General features: G+C 36.7%; 1 protein-coding gene across 1 annotated transcript in view; it reads left to right on the forward strand.

Annotated features, from left to right (window-relative positions):
* LOC128662533 (kininogen-2-like) overlaps positions 1-19745 on the forward strand; it is a 215736-nt gene that overhangs the window by 139421 nt on the left and 56570 nt on the right. The window lies entirely within an intron of this gene.

Raw genomic sequence — 19745 nt, forward strand, 5'->3', positions numbered from 1 at the left:
AATAACTCTGCACCTGAAATCACTATTCTACAAATAGACGATCAGACTCCTTTTAGTGGCTCTGATGGTAATACTTTTAAAATTTCGCCTGGAAAGATAGCGAATATTTCCCTAGATGGCGATGTATTAACCATATCACTCCACAAGGGGGATCATAAAATCCCTAAGGGGGGAGGCCACACTCAATACCTCACAGGGATTGAGAGAGTTAAAGAGGATCTATTTATCCTTATACAAGTGCATGACCTTGGTAAAACCGAGTATGCTAAAATAAACTTAAAACAGGAAGCTAGCTATATAAGCGAAGGTTTATTAGCGCAGATAGCTGAACCTAAAGTGATTAAATATCTTTCTCCCCAAGACCACAGTGTCAGCAACCTGGATGACAGGTCTGAAAGCTATAACATCACCGCTAAGTGCTTATTATCTATCTCTATAGGAAATAAGTCAGTGAAGCACCTGTTTTTAGTTTTAAATACTCCCCATAATCAAATATACATTGGCAATGATATCTTACATAGATATGCCATACAAATAGATTTGATTAATTCTTGCCTCTGGAGCAGGTTAAAGGGGGACCCTGAAGTATTTCAGGATGAAAATGCAGCCCTGAAATCAAACCAGCAATTGCCATATGCTGTGAATATGCAGGTATCTAGCGATGTCATAATTCCTGCTGGGGCTGATAAATTTCTTTTACCCTTACAGGTAAAGAGAGGTCAGAAATTAAAAACTTCTGAAACACTGATTTGCCTCTCCCATAGAATACAAAATCTGGGTGTCTCAGTAACCTACACTCCTATGGTGAATATTGGAACTGTTCCAATAAATATTATTGTGCATAACATGACCCCACAGGATATAACATTATCCAAGGGAACTACCATAGGATATGCACTGGAATCAAGTTATTACACTTTTGGATTCCAGAATAATGTAATTGGGCTAATACCTGAAGGATACCTAACTGAAGAACAATTAATAGAACAATCCTTTGCATCTATGCCAGAGGGTCTATTTAATATTCAGTCTATTTATCCCTTCAGCTCAGAGGAAGGCATCTGTAAAATTGAAGAAGCCTCTCTAGTGTTTGATCAGCCAATCAAACAGCAAGATTACCCCAATACCCAGAGTCATGGGAGCAATGTAAATTATAATCAAGGGGATCTCACCTCTAGACTGGAAGAAGCCTATGAAATAGGACAGCCTGAAATCTTTCCAGGATTTCAGCAAATAGTCGAAGAGCAAATATCCTTAGCTAATGGCTGTTCCAGCGATGATGAACGCCAACAGCTGCGAGAACTCCTGATGGAGTACAAGGATATTTTTGCTAAGGATTCTTATGACTGTGGTACTACAGACTTGCACATTGCAAGAATACAAACAGATCCCGATGCACCACCTGTATTTGTCAAACAATACAGACTTCCCTTAGCCTCATATGATTCTCTTGCAGAGATCATAAGGAATTTGGAAGAAAGAGGTATTATCAGACAGGTGCACAGCTCTTATAATAATCCTATTCTAGGTGTCCTTAAGCCCAATGGACAATGGCGTTTGTGTGCTGACTTAAGACAGCTAAACAAACGAGTATACATGTCTGGCTGGCCTGTACCATACATTGACCAGTGCCTAGCACAAATGCAGGGATCCAAAATATTCACTGCCATTGATTGTGCACAGGGATATTGGACCATAAAGGTACATGAAGAGGACCAATATAAGCTAGCATTCTCCTTCCAAAAGGTTCAGTATGCATTCCAGAGACTTCCATTTGGATACATAAATTCTGGACATGAATTTGCTGTATTCATGCATAAGGCTATGCCTGACGCACTGGAAAGGGGGACCTTATCTTATGTTGATGATGTTTTAATCAAAAGCACAGACTTTGAAAAACACATCGCAGAGCTTAAACACGTCCTCAGCCAACTTAAAAGGGCAGGTGTCAAATTATCCCTGCAAAAAGCTCAATGGTGCCGCACTCGTGTAAACTTCTTGGGACATGAAGTTACTTCTGACGGATTAAATCCCCAGAAGAAAAAGGTAGAAGCGATAGTGAATTCTAAAAACCCAACTAACTTAAAGGAATTGAGATCATTCCTGGGTATGACAAATTATTCTCGCAAATTCATTGATAATTATGCGGAATTAACTAAACCACTACTACTTCTTCTGAAGAAAGATGTGAAATGGCACTGGAGTGAGTCTCAAGAGACAGCCATCAGAGAGCTGAAGAGAAAACTCACTCAAGCACCTTGCTTAGTGTACCCTGAAGGTGGTAAACCTTTCTACTTAGAAACAGGGTACACAGATGTAAGCATGAGTGCTGTGTTATACCAAAAGCATGATAATTTGAACAAAGCCATTGCTTATGCGAGCAAAAATCTATCCCCAGTAGAAATAAAGTTTAACGATTGCGAAAAAGCCCTCTTATCTACTGTATGGGCTCTACAAAATTTCCGCAGCTATATACAGGGCGAGAAAATTATTGTAGAAACGGCCCACCAGCCTTTGCTATATTTGCAAAGTGAGAGAATAAGAGATGGGAATTTGTCTAATAGCCGCATAACAGCGTGGACTCTTTCCTTACAAGGCTGGCCCTTAGAAATTCGCTACAAGCAGAATAAAAAGAATCCAGTCGCGCAAGGGCTTGCTGAGCTCCACGACTGTACTGCTAGAGATCCTGGGGAAGAATTATCAGAAGATGATTTTCTGGAAGAACAATTGCTTTCCCCATATAAAATGTACAATGAGGACCATTGTCAAACATTACCTTGGGTATATGTTGATGGTTGTTCTTACCATGCCACTATTGATAATGAGCGCAGATTAGTCGCTGGCATTGGTATAACTGGGGCAAACGGATTCTCAAATATATCTGTAGGTTTCAACATTGGACCAAGATCCAGTCAAGTTGCAGAACTAACTGCTGTTTTCAAAACCATTGAAATGGCTATTGAACATGGTATTCATGAATTTGTGATCATAACTGACTCAAATTATGTGCGTGACAGTTTTGTTGAATACCTGCCAACTTGGAAAAGAAATGGCATGCAGAAAAGCAATAACAAACCAGTCAAGCATGGCAAATTGTTCTGCGAGATTGATAATCTGGTAGTATCCAATGATTTAACCATACACTGGAAAAAGACCAAGGGTCATTCCAGAGTTTTAGGTCCTGATAAGGAAGGCAATGACCTTGCGGACTCATTAGCCAAACAAGGAGCCATAACTGGAGAACTCCTTAATATTGAACACTTAATGGGTGCAATTCAGGTAGAAGCCATTACCAGAAACCAGGCAAAACAACAGAGTGAGCCTAACTTGGTACAATGGAGTCAGGATTCTCCTAGTGAGGACCTGATCACTAGTCAAAAAGAAGACCCCATTGTAGGCATCTTCTATAAACACATAGAAGATCCTGAAAGCAACCCCATCTCAAAAGATGATTATATTGGCAAAGAAGATCTGAGAATCTTAATAAAATCTAAATCACAATTCAAATTACAGGATGGTTTGTTAATTAGAACCTCCAAAACTGGCATCCAACAGTGGGTAGTACCCACCAAGTTCAGAGGTCTAATGCTTCAACATGCCCATGATGCTCCCACATCTGGTCATCGCGGTGCCAAACTCACGTACGAAATATTGCGTGACTACGCTTTTTGGCCACACATGTTGAAAGATGTTCAAACCTACTGTCAAGGGTGTTTAATCTGTCCACAGTTCCAACCCACTGCACCAACGCATAGAGCGCCATTGCAGAAAAGGGGGATGGTAATGCCATGGTCAGATATACAAATTGATTTTATTGGTCCGGTAACAAGGTCATCAAGAGGTAACAAGTACATGTTAACAGTGACATGCCTGTTCACTAAATGGGTAGAGTGCATTAGTGCACCTAACAATAGTGCTGAAACATGTGCAGCATTGCTCATCAACCATGTATTTTCCAGATTTGGTCTGCCCCAAAGAATCGAGTCAGATCGGGGGACCCACTTCACTAGCGAAGTGATGACAAAAATGTGGAAAATACTAGGGGTTAAAAGAAAGCTCCATATTGCTTATAGAGCTGCCTCAAGTGGTGGTGTAGAGCGTTACAACCAATCCATTGTTAAAATCCTCAAAAAGTTTGTGAGTGAAACAGGTAAAGACTGGGATATAAAACTACCTCTAGTCTTAATGGCATTAAGAGCAACTCCAAGTAGTGCTACCAAGATGTCACCTTTTGAGCTGATGACTGGTAGAAGAATGGTTCTACCTCAGCATCTGCTGTACCGTACATCAGACCAAAATTTGATAAACGCTGCCAATACACATCAATATGTGGAAAACTTAAGAAAGCACCTGCAATATGCCTTTGCATTTGCTCAAAGGAATTTAGAAAGAGCCGCAACTGCCACTAAAACCTATTATGATCTCAAAACATCCAAAAAGGAATATGAAATAAATGATAAAGTTTATCTTTATAACTTTGGAAGAGATCAGGTTAGGGAGAAGAAATTTCTTCCCTCATGGAAAGGTCCTTTTGTCATTACTGACAAAATATCTCCAGTGGCCTATAAAATACGGATCCCCAAAAATGAAGGTTTCATAGATAAATGGGTACATATAAATCAACTGCGGGCATGTCATCCCAGGTCCCAACTACAAGTCATAGAGGGAGAATGAAGTGTCATATCCCCAAATGCACTAAAGACATACTGTAATTTAAAGATGCCTAACTGATAAACATGAAAGCTCAAAATAACAAACTTTCTTCATAAGAGACTGTCTATGAGGTATACGGTTGATCCTCATCAAATACCACTGACTTTAAGCCAATTCAAATACATGTGTCCTACATCTATTTGAAGTTGGAAGGGGGATTTATGTCAGAGTATATGAATATTATGATGAATATTACATATGTGTACATATATATATATATATATATATATATATGTATATTTTATACACTGTATATGTTAGATGAGAACTCAGGATTAATTAAACATGAGTTTGTTGAACACAGCTTCTAATACACGTCTATCAGGATTGACGATCAGTAGAGCCTTTTTGAAACACAAACATTTCTTTTCTAAAGGAAATAGCTCAGTGACCCTATTCATTTGACTATATATGCAGATTTTTATAACCTCAGAACATTTGGTGAGGTGAGAAAAGAATGTGTTCAAGGACCCCTTTGGAATTTGACACGTGTGATACAACAGTTCTATCTCACTGAATCTCTATTTGAAGACTTACTGCAAAAACCCCTCTTGGGGGAAGGTGACACAAATAAAATCAAATACTCATCTGCACTTCTGGCTAAACAGGAAATATGCTGTTTTAAAGACTCTTACAACTCCTCATGGATTGACCCCATGTGATCTACATAGACAGGATTCACTTGGAATACAGTACAATACTGAATTAAAAATAAGCTATTATTCACATGTAAATGCCAGAATACTGATAAAATTATAATGCATTTTAAGCTAATAATTAGCAGTGTTAAATTACCTTAATATAATAAAATGTTAATAATATAACATATTTGGTATCAGAATAATCAGAAAAAATAACCTAATATTAACCATCTGTAATTGGGGTTATATATGATTAATGCAGAGAGTGTGATCTGATTAAATAACCATTTTATAAAAAAAAAAATTAACTTGCTTAAAAATGTCAGAAATGCTGTATTGTATTGCTATGTTGTACTGTATGCTGCCACCTGGTGTTATGTTGCGAGAACTACAGCCAGAAGGTTCTTTCTGGCTGTTAAAAATGAAATTTCCAAGGGCCAATCCGATTTAGACTTCCCAGATAACCAATGGGAAGGTCAGCTCCCGTAGTGCCACCCACATGATGTCATCAATGATTATATAATGGGAGTGTTGAATGCACAAGGGAGAGTTGTCTGTAACTTGTTGAAAATTAGTGATCTGATTTTGGCTGCGATATACCTGAAAAAAAAAAAAAAGTTCACTTCAGCAAGGAGCTTAAAACTTATCCTTGATTTGTGCAAAAACCTTCTTTCAAATGAGATGACCTAAAGACCGCTACGAATTGGTTCAAAATTGGTGAAGTATATTGTATTTTAAATTGGTAGTTATAAGCCTAGGTATTGTTCAAATCTGTGTCTGAATTGACCAAGTAACTCATCTATGCAAGTTCTGATATTGTCAGTTAATTTTGTATTAGGATAAATTGCAGTTAAATAGCAGAATATATATATTATCCTATTGTTTTATAAACACTGTTTAGAATTGTATTGCTTGGATGTTAAAGGTTTTTAGTCCCATTGTGTTAAATAAATAAAAGGCTGAATTGTGAAGGTATATTTTTCTGGGTTTTGTAAGAAGGATAGCATATCTTAAGAGTTGATTTTAACGCATATAAATTTTATTTAGTTTCCTTTTATTGCAAATATAGTTCAATATGTTCATGGATATTAACTAAATAAAAGAATTCAGGTATTTATATTAATTGTATGGTCTAGTAGATGCATGGTTAATTAGGGTTTCTATTTCTTTGTATTGTGTTTATAACCCTGCCATAAACTTATATATATTATTTGGATAGCACTGCTAAGATTTTCATAAATATACTGACATTCTGATGTTGTTGTAATATTGCTGCACAGTGACAGAGTGTGTATCACTAATGGTTAGTACACAACACACAATATGTGGAGCTAATAAATGAGTGAATAGATCTGTCTTTGTTACTCCAGTGATACTTCTGATGTTGTTGTAATATTGCTGCACAGTGACAGAGTGTGTATCACTAATGGTTAGTACACAACACACAATATGCAGAGCTAATAAATGAGTGAATAGATCTGTCTTTGTTACTCCAGTGATACTTCTGATATTGTTGTAATATTGCTGCACAGTGACAGAGTGTGTATCACTAATGGTTAGTACACAACACACAATATGCGGAGCTAATAAATTAGTGAATAGATCTGTCTTTGTTACTCCAGTGATACTTCTGATGTTGTTGTAATATTGCTGCACAGTGACAGAGTGTGTATCACTAATGGTTAGTACACAACACACAATATGTGGAGCTAATAAATGAGTGAATAGATCTGTCTTTGTTACTCCAGTGATACTTCTGATGTTGTTGTAATATTGCTGCACAGTGACAGAGTGTGTATCACTAATGGTTAGTACACAACACACAATATGTGGAGCTAATAAATGAGTGAATAGATCTGTCTTTGTTACTCCAGTGATACTTCTGATATTGTTGTAATATTGCTGCACAGTGACAGAGTGTGTATCACTAATGGTTAGTACACAACACTATACAAACCCACACAATATGCGGAGCTAATAAATTAGTGAATAGATCTGTCTTTGTTACTCCAGTGATACTTCTGATGTTGTTGTAATATTGCTGCACAGTGACAGAGTGTGTATCACTAATGGTTAGTACACAACACACAATATGTGGAGCTAATAAATGAGTGAATAGATCTGTCTTTGTTACTCCAGTGATACTTCTGATATTGTTGTAATATTGCTGCACAGTGACAGAGTGTGTATCACTAATGGTTAGTACACAACACACAATATGTGGAGCTAATAAATGAGTGAATAGATCTGTCTTTGTTACTCCAGTGATACTTCTGATATTGTTGTAATATTGCTGCACAGTGACAGAGTGTGTATCACTAATGGTTAGTACACAACACTATACAAACCCACACAATATGCAGAGCTAATAAATGAGTGAATAGATCTGTCTTTGTTACTCCAGTGATACTTCTGATATTGTTGTAATATTGCTGCACAGTGACAGAGTGTGTATCACTAATGGTTAGTACACAACACTATACAAACCCACACAATATGCAGAGCTAATAAATGAGTGAATAGATCTGTCTTTGTTACTCCAGTGATACTTCTGATGTTGTTGTAATATTGCTGCATAGTGACAGAGTGTGTATCACTAATGGTTAGTACACAACACACAATATGTGGAGCTAATAAATGAGTGAATAGATCTGTCTTTGTTACTCCAGTGATACTTCTGATATTGTTGTAATATTGCTGCACAGTGACAGAGTGTGTATCACTAATGGTTAGTACACAACACACAATATGTGGAGCTAATAAATGAGTGAATAGATCTGTCTTTGTTACTCCAGTGATACTTCTGATATTGTTGTAATATTGCTGCACAGTGACAGAGTGTGTATCACTAATGGTTAGTACACAACACTATACAAACCCACACAATATGCGGAGCTAATAAATTAGTGAATAGATCTGTCTTTGTTACTCCAGTGATACTTCTGATGTTGTTGTAATATTGCTGCACAGTGACAGAGTGTGTATCACTAATGGTTAGTACACAACACACAATATGTGGAGCTAATAAATGAGTGAATAGATCTGTCTTTGTTACTCCAGTGATACTTCTGATATTGTTGTAATATTGCTGCACAGTGACAGAGTGTGTATCACTAATGGTTAGTACACAACACACAATATGCGGATCTAATAAATGAGTGAATAGATCTGTCTTTGTTACTCCAGTGATACTTCTGATGTTGTTGTAATATTGCTGCACAGTGACAGAGTGTGTATCACTAATGGTTAGTACACAACACTATACAAACCCACACAATATGCAGAGCTGACAAATGAGTGAATAGATCTGTCTTTGTTACTCCAGTGATACTTCTGATGTTGTTGTAATATTGCTGCACAGTGACAGTGTGTATCACTAATGGTTAGTACACAACACACAATATGTGGAGCTACTAAATGAGTGAATAGATCTGTCTTTGTTACTCCAGTGATACTTCTGATATTGTTGTAATATTGCTGCACAGTGACAGAGTGTGTATCACTAATGGTTAGTACACAACACTATACAAACCCACACAATATGCGGAGCTAATAAATTAGTGAATAGATCTGTCTTTGTTACTCCAGTGATACTTCTGATGTTGTTGTAATATTGCTGCACAGTGACAGAGTGTGTATCACTAATGGTTAGTACACAACACACAATATGTGGAGCTAATAAATGAGTGAATAGATCTGTCTTTGTTACTCCAGTGATACTTCTGATATTGTTGTAATATTGCTGCACAGTGACAGAGTGTGTATCACTAATGGTTAGTACACAACACTATACAAACCCACACAATATGTGGAGCTAATAAATTAGTGAATAGATCTGTCTTTGTTACTCCAGTGGTACTTCTGATGTTGTTGTAATATTGCTGCACAGTGACAGAGTGTGTATCACTAATGGTTAGTACACAACACACAATATGTGGAGCTAATAAATGAGTGAATAGATCTGTCTTTGTTACTCCAGTGATACTTCTGATATTGTTGTAATATTGCTGCACAGTGACAGAGTGTGTATCACTAATGGTTAGTACACAACACTATACAAACACACACAATATGCAGAGCTAACAAATGAGTGAATAGATCTGTCTTTGTTACTCCAGTGATACTTCTGATGTTGTTGTAATATTGCTGCACAGTGACAGAGTGTGTATCACTAATGGTTAGTACACAACACACAATATGTGGAGCTAATAAATGAGTGAATAGATCTGTCTTTGTTACTCCAGTGATACTTCTGATATTGTTGTAATATTGCTGCACAGTGACAGAGTGTGTATCACTAATTGTTAGTACACAACACACAATATGTGGAGCTAATAAATGAGTGAATAGATCTGTCTTTGTTACTCCAGTGATACTTCTGATATTGTTGTAATATTGCTGCACAGTGACAGAGTGTGTATCACTAATGGTTAGTACACAATACTATACAAACCCACACAATATGCAGAGCTAATACATGAGTGAATAGATCTGTCTTTGTTACTCCAGTGATACTTCTGATGTTGTTGTAATATTGCTGCACAGTGACAGAGTGTGTATCACTAATGGTTAGTACACAACACTATACAAACCCACACAATATGCAGAGCTAATAAATGAGTGAATAGATCTGTCTTTGTTACTCCAGTGATACTTCTGATGGTGTTGTAATATTGCTGCACAGTGACAGAATGTGTATCACTAATGGTTAGTACACAACACACAATATGCGGAGCTAATAAATGAGTGAATAGATCTGTCTTTGTTACTCCAGTGATACTTCTGATGTTGTTGTAATATTGCTGCACAGTGACAGAGTGTGCATTACTAATGGTTAGTACACAACACACAATATGCAGAGCTAATAAATGAATGAATAGATCTGTCTTTGTTACTCCAGTGATACTTCTGATATTGTTGTAATATTGCTGCACAGTGACAGAGTGTGTATCACTAATGGTTAGTACACAACACACAATATGTGGAGCTAATAAATGAGTGAATAGATCTGTCTTTGTTACTCCAGTGATACGTCTGATATTGCTATAATATTGCTGCACAGTGACAGAGTGTGTATCACTAATGGTTAGTACACAACACTATACAAACCCACACAATATGCAGAGCTAATAAATGAGTGAATAGATCTGTCTTTGTTACTCCAGTGATACTTCTGATGTTGTTGTAATATTGCTGCACAGTGACAGAGTGTGTATCACTAATGGTTAGTACACAACACACAATATGTGGAGCTAATAAATGAGTGAATAGATCTGTCTTTGTTACTCCAGTGATACTTCTGATATTGCTATAATATTGCTGCACAGTGACAGAGTGTGTATCACTAATGGTTAGTACACAACACTATACAAATCCACACAATATGTGGAGCTAATAAATGAGTGAATAGATCTGTCTTTGTTACTCCAGTGATACTTCTGATGTTGTTGTAATATTGCTGCGCAGTGACAGAGTGTGTATCACTAATGGTTAGTACACAACACTATACAAACCCACACAATATGCAGAGCTAATAAATTAGTGAATAGATCTGTCTTTGTTACTCCAGTGATACTTCTGATGTTGTTGTAATATTGCTGCGCAGTGACAGAGTGTGTATCACTAATGGTTAGTACACAACACACAATATGTGGAGCTAATAAATGAGTGAATAGATCTGTGCTTGTTACTCCAGTGATAGTTCTGATGTTGTTGTAATATTGCTGCACAGTGACAGAGTGTGTATCACTAATGGTTAGTACACAACACACAATATGTGGAGCTAATAAATGAGTGAATAGATCTGTCTTTGTTACTCCAGTGATACTTCTGATATTGTTGTAATATTGCTGCACAGTGACAGAGTGTGTATCACTAATGGTTAGTACACAACACTATACAAACAAACACAATATGCAGAGCTAACAAATGAGTGAATAGATCTGTCTTTGTTACTCCAGTGATACTTCTGATGTTGTTGTAATATTGCTGCACAGTGACAGAGTGTGCATCACTAATGGTTAGTACACAACACACAATATGCAGAGCTAATAAATGAATGAATAGATCTGTCTTTGTTACTCCAGTGATACTTCTGATATTGTTGTAATATTGCTGCACAGTGACAGAGTGTGTATCACTAATGGTTAGTACACAACACACAATATGTGGAGCTAATAAATGAGTGAATAGATCTGTCTTTGTTACTCCAGTGATACGTCTGATATTGCTATAATATTGCTGCACAGTGACAGAGTGTGTATCACTAATGGTTAGTACACAACACTATACAAACCCACACAATATGCAGAGCTAATAAATGAGTGAATAGATCTGTCTTTGTTACTCCAGTGATACTTCTGATGTTGTTGTAATATTGCTGCATAGTGACAGAGTGTGTATCACTAATGGTTAGTACACAACACACAATATGTGGAGCTAATAAATGAGTGAATAGATCTGTCTTTGTTACTCCAGTGATACTTCTGATATTGTTGTAATATTGCTGCACAGTGACAGAGTGTGTATCACTAATGGTTAGTACACAACACTATACAAACCCACACAATATGCGAAGCTAATAAATTAGTGAATAGATCTGTCTTTGTTACTCCAGTGATACTTCTGATGTTGTTGTAATATTGCTGCACAGTGACAGAGTGTGTATCACTAATGGTTAGTACACAACACACAATATGTGGAACTAATAAATGAGTGAATAGATCTGTCTTTGTTACTCCAGTGATACTTCTGATATTGTTGTAATATTGCTGCACAGTGACAGAGTGTGTATCACTAATGGTTAGTACACAACACACAATATGTGGAGCTAATAAATGAGTGAATAGATCTGTCTTTGTTACTCCAGTGATACTTCTGATATTGTTGTAATATTGCTGCACAGTGACAGAGTGTGTATCACTAATGGTTAGTACACAACACTATACAAACACACACAATATGCAGAGCTGACAAATGAGTGAATAGATCTGTCTTTGTTACTCCAGTGATACTTCTGATGTTGTTGTAATATTGCTGCACAGTGACAGTGTGTATCACTAATGGTTAGTACACAACACACAATATGTGGAGCTACTAAATGAGTGAATAGATCTGTCTTTGTTACTCCAGTGATACTTCTGATATTGTTGTAATATTGCTGCACAGTGACAGAGTGTGTATCACTAATGGTTAGTACACAACACTATACAAACCCACACAATATGCGGAGCTAATAAATTAGTGAATACCTGTAGATCTGTCTTTGTTACTCCAGTGATACTTCTGATGTTGTTGTAATATTGCTGCACAGTGACAGAGTGTGTATCACTAATGGTTAGTACACAACACACAATATGTGGAGCTAATAAATGAGTGAATAGATCTGTCTTTGTTACTCCAGTGATACTTCTGATATTGTTGTAATATTGCTGCACAGTGACAGAGTGTGTATCACTAATGGTTAGTGCACAACACACAATATGCGGATCTCATAAATGAGTGAATAGATCTGTCTTTGTTACTCCAGTGATACTTCTGATGTTGTTGTAATATTGCTGCGCAGTGACAGAGTGTGTATCACTAATGGTTAGTACACAACACTATACAAACCCACACAATATGTGGAGCTAATAAATGAGTGAATAGATCTGTCTTTGTTACTCCAGTGATACTACTGATGTTGTTGTAATATTGCTGCACAGTGACAGAGTGTGTATCACTAATGGTTAGTACACAACACACAATATGTGGAGCTAATAAATGAGTGAATAGATCTGTCTTTGTTACTCCAGTGATACTTCTGATATTGTTGTAATATTGCTGCACAGTGACAGAGTGTGTATCACTAATGGTTAGTACACAACACTATACAAACACACACAATATGCAGAGCTAACAAATGAGTGAATAGATCTGTCTTTGTTACTCCAGTGATACTTCTGATGTTGTTGTAATATTGCTGCACAGTGACAGAGTGTGTATCACTAATGGTTAGTACACAACACACAATATGTGGAGCTAATAAATGAGTGAATAGATCTGTCTTTGTTACTCCAGTGATACTTCTGATATTGTTGTAATATTGCTGCACAGTGACAGAGTGTGTATCACTAATTGTTAGTACACAACACACAATATGTGGAGCTAATAAATGAGTGAATAGATCTGTCTTTGTTACTCCAGTGATACTTCTGATATTGTTGTAATATTGCTGCACACTGACAGAGTGTGTATCACTAATGGTTAGTACACAATACTATACAAACCCACACAATATGCAGAGCTAATAAATGAGTGAATAGATCTGTCTTTGTTACTCCAGTGATACTTCTGATGTTGTTGTAATATTGCTGCACAGTGACAGAGTGTGTATCACTAATGGCTAGTACACAACACACAATATGCAGAGCTAATAAATGAGTGAATAGATCTGTCTTTGTTGCTCCAGTGATACTTCTGATGTTGTTGTAATATTGCTGCGCAGTGACAGAGTGTGTATCACTAATGGTTAGTACACAACACACAATATGCGGAGCTAATAAATGAATGAATAGATCTGTCTTTGTTACTCCAGTGATACTTCTGATGTTGTTGTAATATTGCTGCACAGTGACAGAATGTGTATCACTAATGGTTAGTACACAACACACAATATGCGGAGCTAATAAATGAGTGAATAGATCTGTCTTTGTTACTCCAGTGATACTTCTGATGTTGTTGTAATATTGCTGCACAGTGACAGAGTGTGCATTACTAATGGTTAGTACACAACACACAATATGCAGAGCTAATAAATGAATGAATAGATCTGTCTTTGTTACTCCAGTGATACTTCTGATATTGTTGTAATATTGCTGCACAGTGACAGAGTGTGTATCACTAATGGTTAGTACACAACACACAATATGTGGAGCTAATAAATGAGTGAATAGATCTGTCTTTGTTACTCCAGTGATACGTCTGATATTGCTATAATATTGCTGCACAGTGACAGAGTGTGTATCACTAATGGTTAGTACACAACACACAATATGCGGAGCTAATAAATGAGTGAATAGATCTGTCTTTGTTACTCCAGTGATACTTCTGATGTTGTTGTAATATTGCTGCACAGTGACAGAGTGTGTATCACTAATGGTTAGTACACAACACACAATATGTGGAGCTAATAAATGAGTGAATAGATCTGTCTTTGTTACTCCAGTGATACTTCTGATGGTGTTGTAATATTGCTGCACAGTGACAGAATGTGTATCACTAATGGTTAGTACACAACACACAATATGCGGAGCTAATAAATGAGTGAATAGATCTGTCTTTGTTACTCCAGTGATACTTCTGATGTTGTTGTAATATTGCTGCACAGTGACAGAGTGTGTATCACTAATGGTTAGTACACAACACACAATATGCAGAGCTAATAAATGAATGAATAGATCTGTCTTTGTTACTCCAGTGATACTTCTGATGTTGTAATATTGCTGCACAGTGACAGAGTGTGTATCACTAATGGTTAGTACACAACACACAATATGTGGAGCTAATAAATGAGTGAATAGATCTGTCTTTGTTACTCCAGTGATACTTCTGATGTTGTTGTAATATTGCTGCACAGTGACAGAGTGTGTATCACTAATGGTTAGTACACAACACACAATATGTGGAGCTAATAAATGAGTGAATAGATCTGTCTTTGTTACTCCAGTGATACTTCTGATATTGTTGTAATATTGCTGCACAGTGACAGAGTGTGTATCACTAATGGTTAGTACACAACACACAATATGTGGAGCTAATAAATGAGTGAATAGATCTGTCTTTGTTACTCCAGTGATACTTCTGATATTGTTGTAATATTGCTGCACACTGACAGAGTGTGTATCACTAATGGTTAGTACACAATACTATACAAACCCACACAATATGCAGAGCTAATAAATGAGTGAATAGATCTGTCTTTGTTACTCCAGTGATACTTCTGATATTGCTATAATATTGCTGCACAGTGACAGAGTGTGTATCACTAATGGTTAGTACACAACACTATACAAACCCACACAATATGTGGAGCTAATAAATGAGTGAATAGATCTGTCTTTGTTACTCCAGTGATACTTCTGATGTTGTTGTAATATTGCTGCGCAGTGACAGAGTGTGTATCACTAATGGTTAGTACACAACACACAATATGTGGAGCTAATAAATTAGTGAATAGATCTGTCTTTGTTACTCCAGTGATACTTCTGATATTGTTGTAATATTGCTGCACAGTGACAGAGTGTGTATCACTAATGGTTAGTACACAACACTATACAAACCCACACAATATGCGGAGCTAATAAATGAGTGAATAGATCTGTCTTTGTTACTCCAGTGATACTTCTGATGTTGTTGTAATATTGCTGCACAGTGACAGAGTGTGTATCACTAATGGTTAGTACACAACACACAATATGCAGAGCTAATAAATTAGTGAATAGATCTGTCTTTGTTACTCCAGTGATACTTCTGATGTTGTTGTAATATTGCTGCGCAGTGACAGAGTGTGTATCACTAATGGTTAGTACACAACACACAATATGCAGAGCTAATAAATGAGTGAATAGATCTGTCTTTGTTACTCCAGTGATACTTCTGATGTTGCTATAATATTGCTGCGCAGTAACAGAGTGTGTATCACTAATGGTTAGTACACGACACACAATATGCAGAGCTAATAAATGAGTGAATAGATCTGTCTTTGTTACTCCAGTGATACTTCTGATATTGTTATAATATTGCTGCACAGTGACAGAGTGTGTATCACTAATGGTTAGTACACAACACACAATATGCAGAGCTAATAAATGAGTGAATAGATCTGTCTTTGTTACTCCAGTGATACTTCTGATGTTGCTATAATATTGCTGCGCAGTAACAGAGTGTGTATCACTAATGGTTAGTACACAACACACAATATGTGGAGCTAATAAATGAGTGAATAGATCTGTGCTTGTTACTCCAGTGATAGTTCTGATGTTGTTGTAATATTGCTGCACAGTGACAGAGTGTGTATCACTAATGGTTAGTACACAACACACAATATGTGGAGCTACTAAATGAGTGAATAGATCTGTCTTTGTTGCTCCAGTGATACTTCTGATGTTGTTGTAATATTGCTGCACAGTGACAGAGTGTGTATCACTAATGGTTAGTACACAACACTATACAAACCCACACAATATGCGGAGCTAATAAATTAGTGAATACCTGTAGATCTGTCTTTGTTACTCCAGTGATACTTCTGATGTTGTTGTAATATTGCTGCACAGTGACAGAGTGTGTATCACTAATGGTTAGTACACAACACACAATATGTGGAGCTAATAAATGAGTGAATAGATCTGTCTTTGTTACTCCAGTGATACTTCTGATATTGTTGTAATATTGCTGCACAGTGACAGAGTGTGTATCACTAATGGTTAGTGCACAACACACAATATGCGGATCTCATAAATGAGTGAATAGATCTGTCTTTGTTACTCCAGTGATACTTCTGATGTTGTTGTAATATTGCTGCGCAGTGACAGAGTGTGTATCACTAATGGTTAGTACACAACACTATACAAACCCACACAATATGTGGAGCTAATAAATGAGTGAATAGATCTGTCTTTGTTACTCCAGTGATACTACTGATGTTGTTGTAATATTGCTGCACAGTGACAGAGTGTGTATCACTAATGGTTAGTACACAACACACAATATGTGGAGCTAATAAATGAGTGAATAGATCTGTCTTTGTTACTCCAGTGATACTTCTGATATTGTTGTAATATTGCTGCACAGTGACAGAGTGTGTATCACTAATGGTTAGTACACAACACTATACAAACACACACAATATGCAGAGCTAACAAATGAGTGAATAGATCTGTCTTTGTTACTCCAGTGATACTTCTGATGTTGTTGTAATATTGCTGCACAGTGACAGAGTGTGTATCACTAATGGTTAGTACACAACACACAATATGTGGAGCTAATAAATGAGTGAATAGATCTGTCTTTGTTACTCCAGTGATACTTCTGATATTGTTGTAATATTGCTGCACAGTGACAGAGTGTGTATCACTAATTGTTAGTACACAACACACAATATGTGGAGCTAATAAATGAGTGAATAGATCTGTCTTTGTTACTCCAGTGATACTTCTGATATTGTTGTAATATTGCTGCACACTGACAGAGTGTGTATCACTAATGGTTAGTACACAATACTATACAAACCCACACAATATGCAGAGCTAATAAATGAGTGAATAGATCTGTCTTTGTTACTCCAGTGATACTTCTGATGTTGTTGTAATATTGCTGCACAGTGACAGAGTGTGTATCACTAATGGCTAGTACACAACACACAATATGCAGAGCTAATAAATGAGTGAATAGATCTGTCTTTGTTGCTCCAGTGATACTTCTGATGTTGTTGTAATATTGCTGCGCAGTGACAGAGTGTGTATCACTAATGGTTAGTACACAACACACAATATGCGGAGCTAATAAATGAATGAATAGATCTGTCTTTGTTACTCCAGTGATACTTCTGATGTTGTTGTAATATTGCTGCACAGTGACAGAATGTGTATCACTAATGGTTAGTACACAACACACAATATGCGGAGCTAATAAATGAGTGAATAGATCTGTCTTTGTTACTCCAGTGATACTTCTGATGTTGTTGTAATATTGCTGCACAGTGACAGAGTGTGCATTACTAATGGTTAGTACACAACACACAATATGCAGAGCTAATAAATGAATGAATAGATCTGTCTTTGTTACTCCAGTGATACTTCTGATATTGTTGTAATATTGCTGCACAGTGACAGAGTGTGTATCACTAATGGTTAGTACACAACACACAATATGTGGAGCTAATAAATGAGTGAATAGATCTGTCTTTGTTACTCCAGTGATACGTCTGATATTGCTATAATATTGCTGCACAGTGACAGAGTGTGTATCACTAATGGTTAGTACACAACACACAATATGCGGAGCTAATAAATGAGTGAATAGATCTGTCTTTGTTACTCCAGTGATACTTCTGATGTTGTTGTAATATTGCTGCACAGTGACAGAGTGTGTATCACTAATGGTTAGTACACAACACACAATATGTGGAGCTAATAAATGAGTGAATAGATCTGTCTTTGTTACTCCAGTGATACTTCTGATGGTGTTGTAATATTGCTGCACAGTGACAGAATGTGTATCACTAATGGTTAGTACACAACACACAATATGCGGAGCTAATAAATGAGTGAATAGATCTGTCTTTGTTACTCCAGTGATACTTCTGATGTTGTTGTAATATTGCTGCACAGTGACAGAGTGTGTATCACTAATGGTTAGTACACAACACACAATATGCAGAGCTAATAAATGAATGAATAGATCTGTCTTTGTTACTCCAGTGATACTTCTGATGTTGTAATATTGCTGCACAGTGACAGAGTGTGTATCACTAATGGTTAGTACACAACACACAATATGTGGAGCTAATAAATGAGTGAATAGATCTGTCTTTGTTACTCCAGTGATACTTCTGATGTTGTTGTAATATTGCTGCACAGTGACAGAGTGTGTATCACTAATGGTTAGTACACAACACACAATATGTGGAGCTAATAAATGAGTGAATAGATCTGTCTTTGTTACTCCAGTGATACTTCTGATATTGTTGTAATATTGCTGCACAGTGACAGAGTGTGTATCACTAATGGTTAGTACACAACACACAATATGTGGAGCTAATAAATGAGTGAATAGATCTGTCTTTGTTACTCCAGTGATACTTCTGATATTGTTGTAATATTGCTGCACACTGACAGAGTGTGTATCACTAATGGTTAGTACACAATACTATACAAACCCACACAATATGCAGAGCTAATAAATGAGTGAATAGATCTGTCTTTGTTACTCCAGTGATACTTCTGATATTGCTATAATATTGCTGCACAGTGACAGAGTGTGTATCACTAATGGTTAGTACACAACACTATACAAACCCACACAATATGTGGAGCTAATAAATGAGTGAATAGATCTGTCTTTGTTACTCCAGTGATACTTCTGATGTTGTTGTAATATTGCTGCGCAGTGACAGAGTGTGTATCACTAATGGTTAGTACACAACACACAATATGTGGAGCTAATAAATTAGTGAATAGATCTGTCTTTGTTACTCCAGTGATACTTCTGATATTGTTGTAATATTGCTGCACAGTGACAGAGTGTGTATCACTAATGGTTAGTACACAACACTATACAAACCCACACAATATGCGGAGCTAATAAATGAGTGAATAGATCTGTCTTTGTTACTCCAGTGATACTTCTGATGTT

The sequence above is a fragment of the Bombina bombina genome, chromosome 6, assembly GCF_027579735.1.
Source record: "Bombina bombina isolate aBomBom1 chromosome 6, aBomBom1.pri, whole genome shotgun sequence".
In the NCBI taxonomy this organism is placed as follows: domain Eukaryota; kingdom Metazoa; phylum Chordata; class Amphibia; order Anura; family Bombinatoridae; genus Bombina; species Bombina bombina.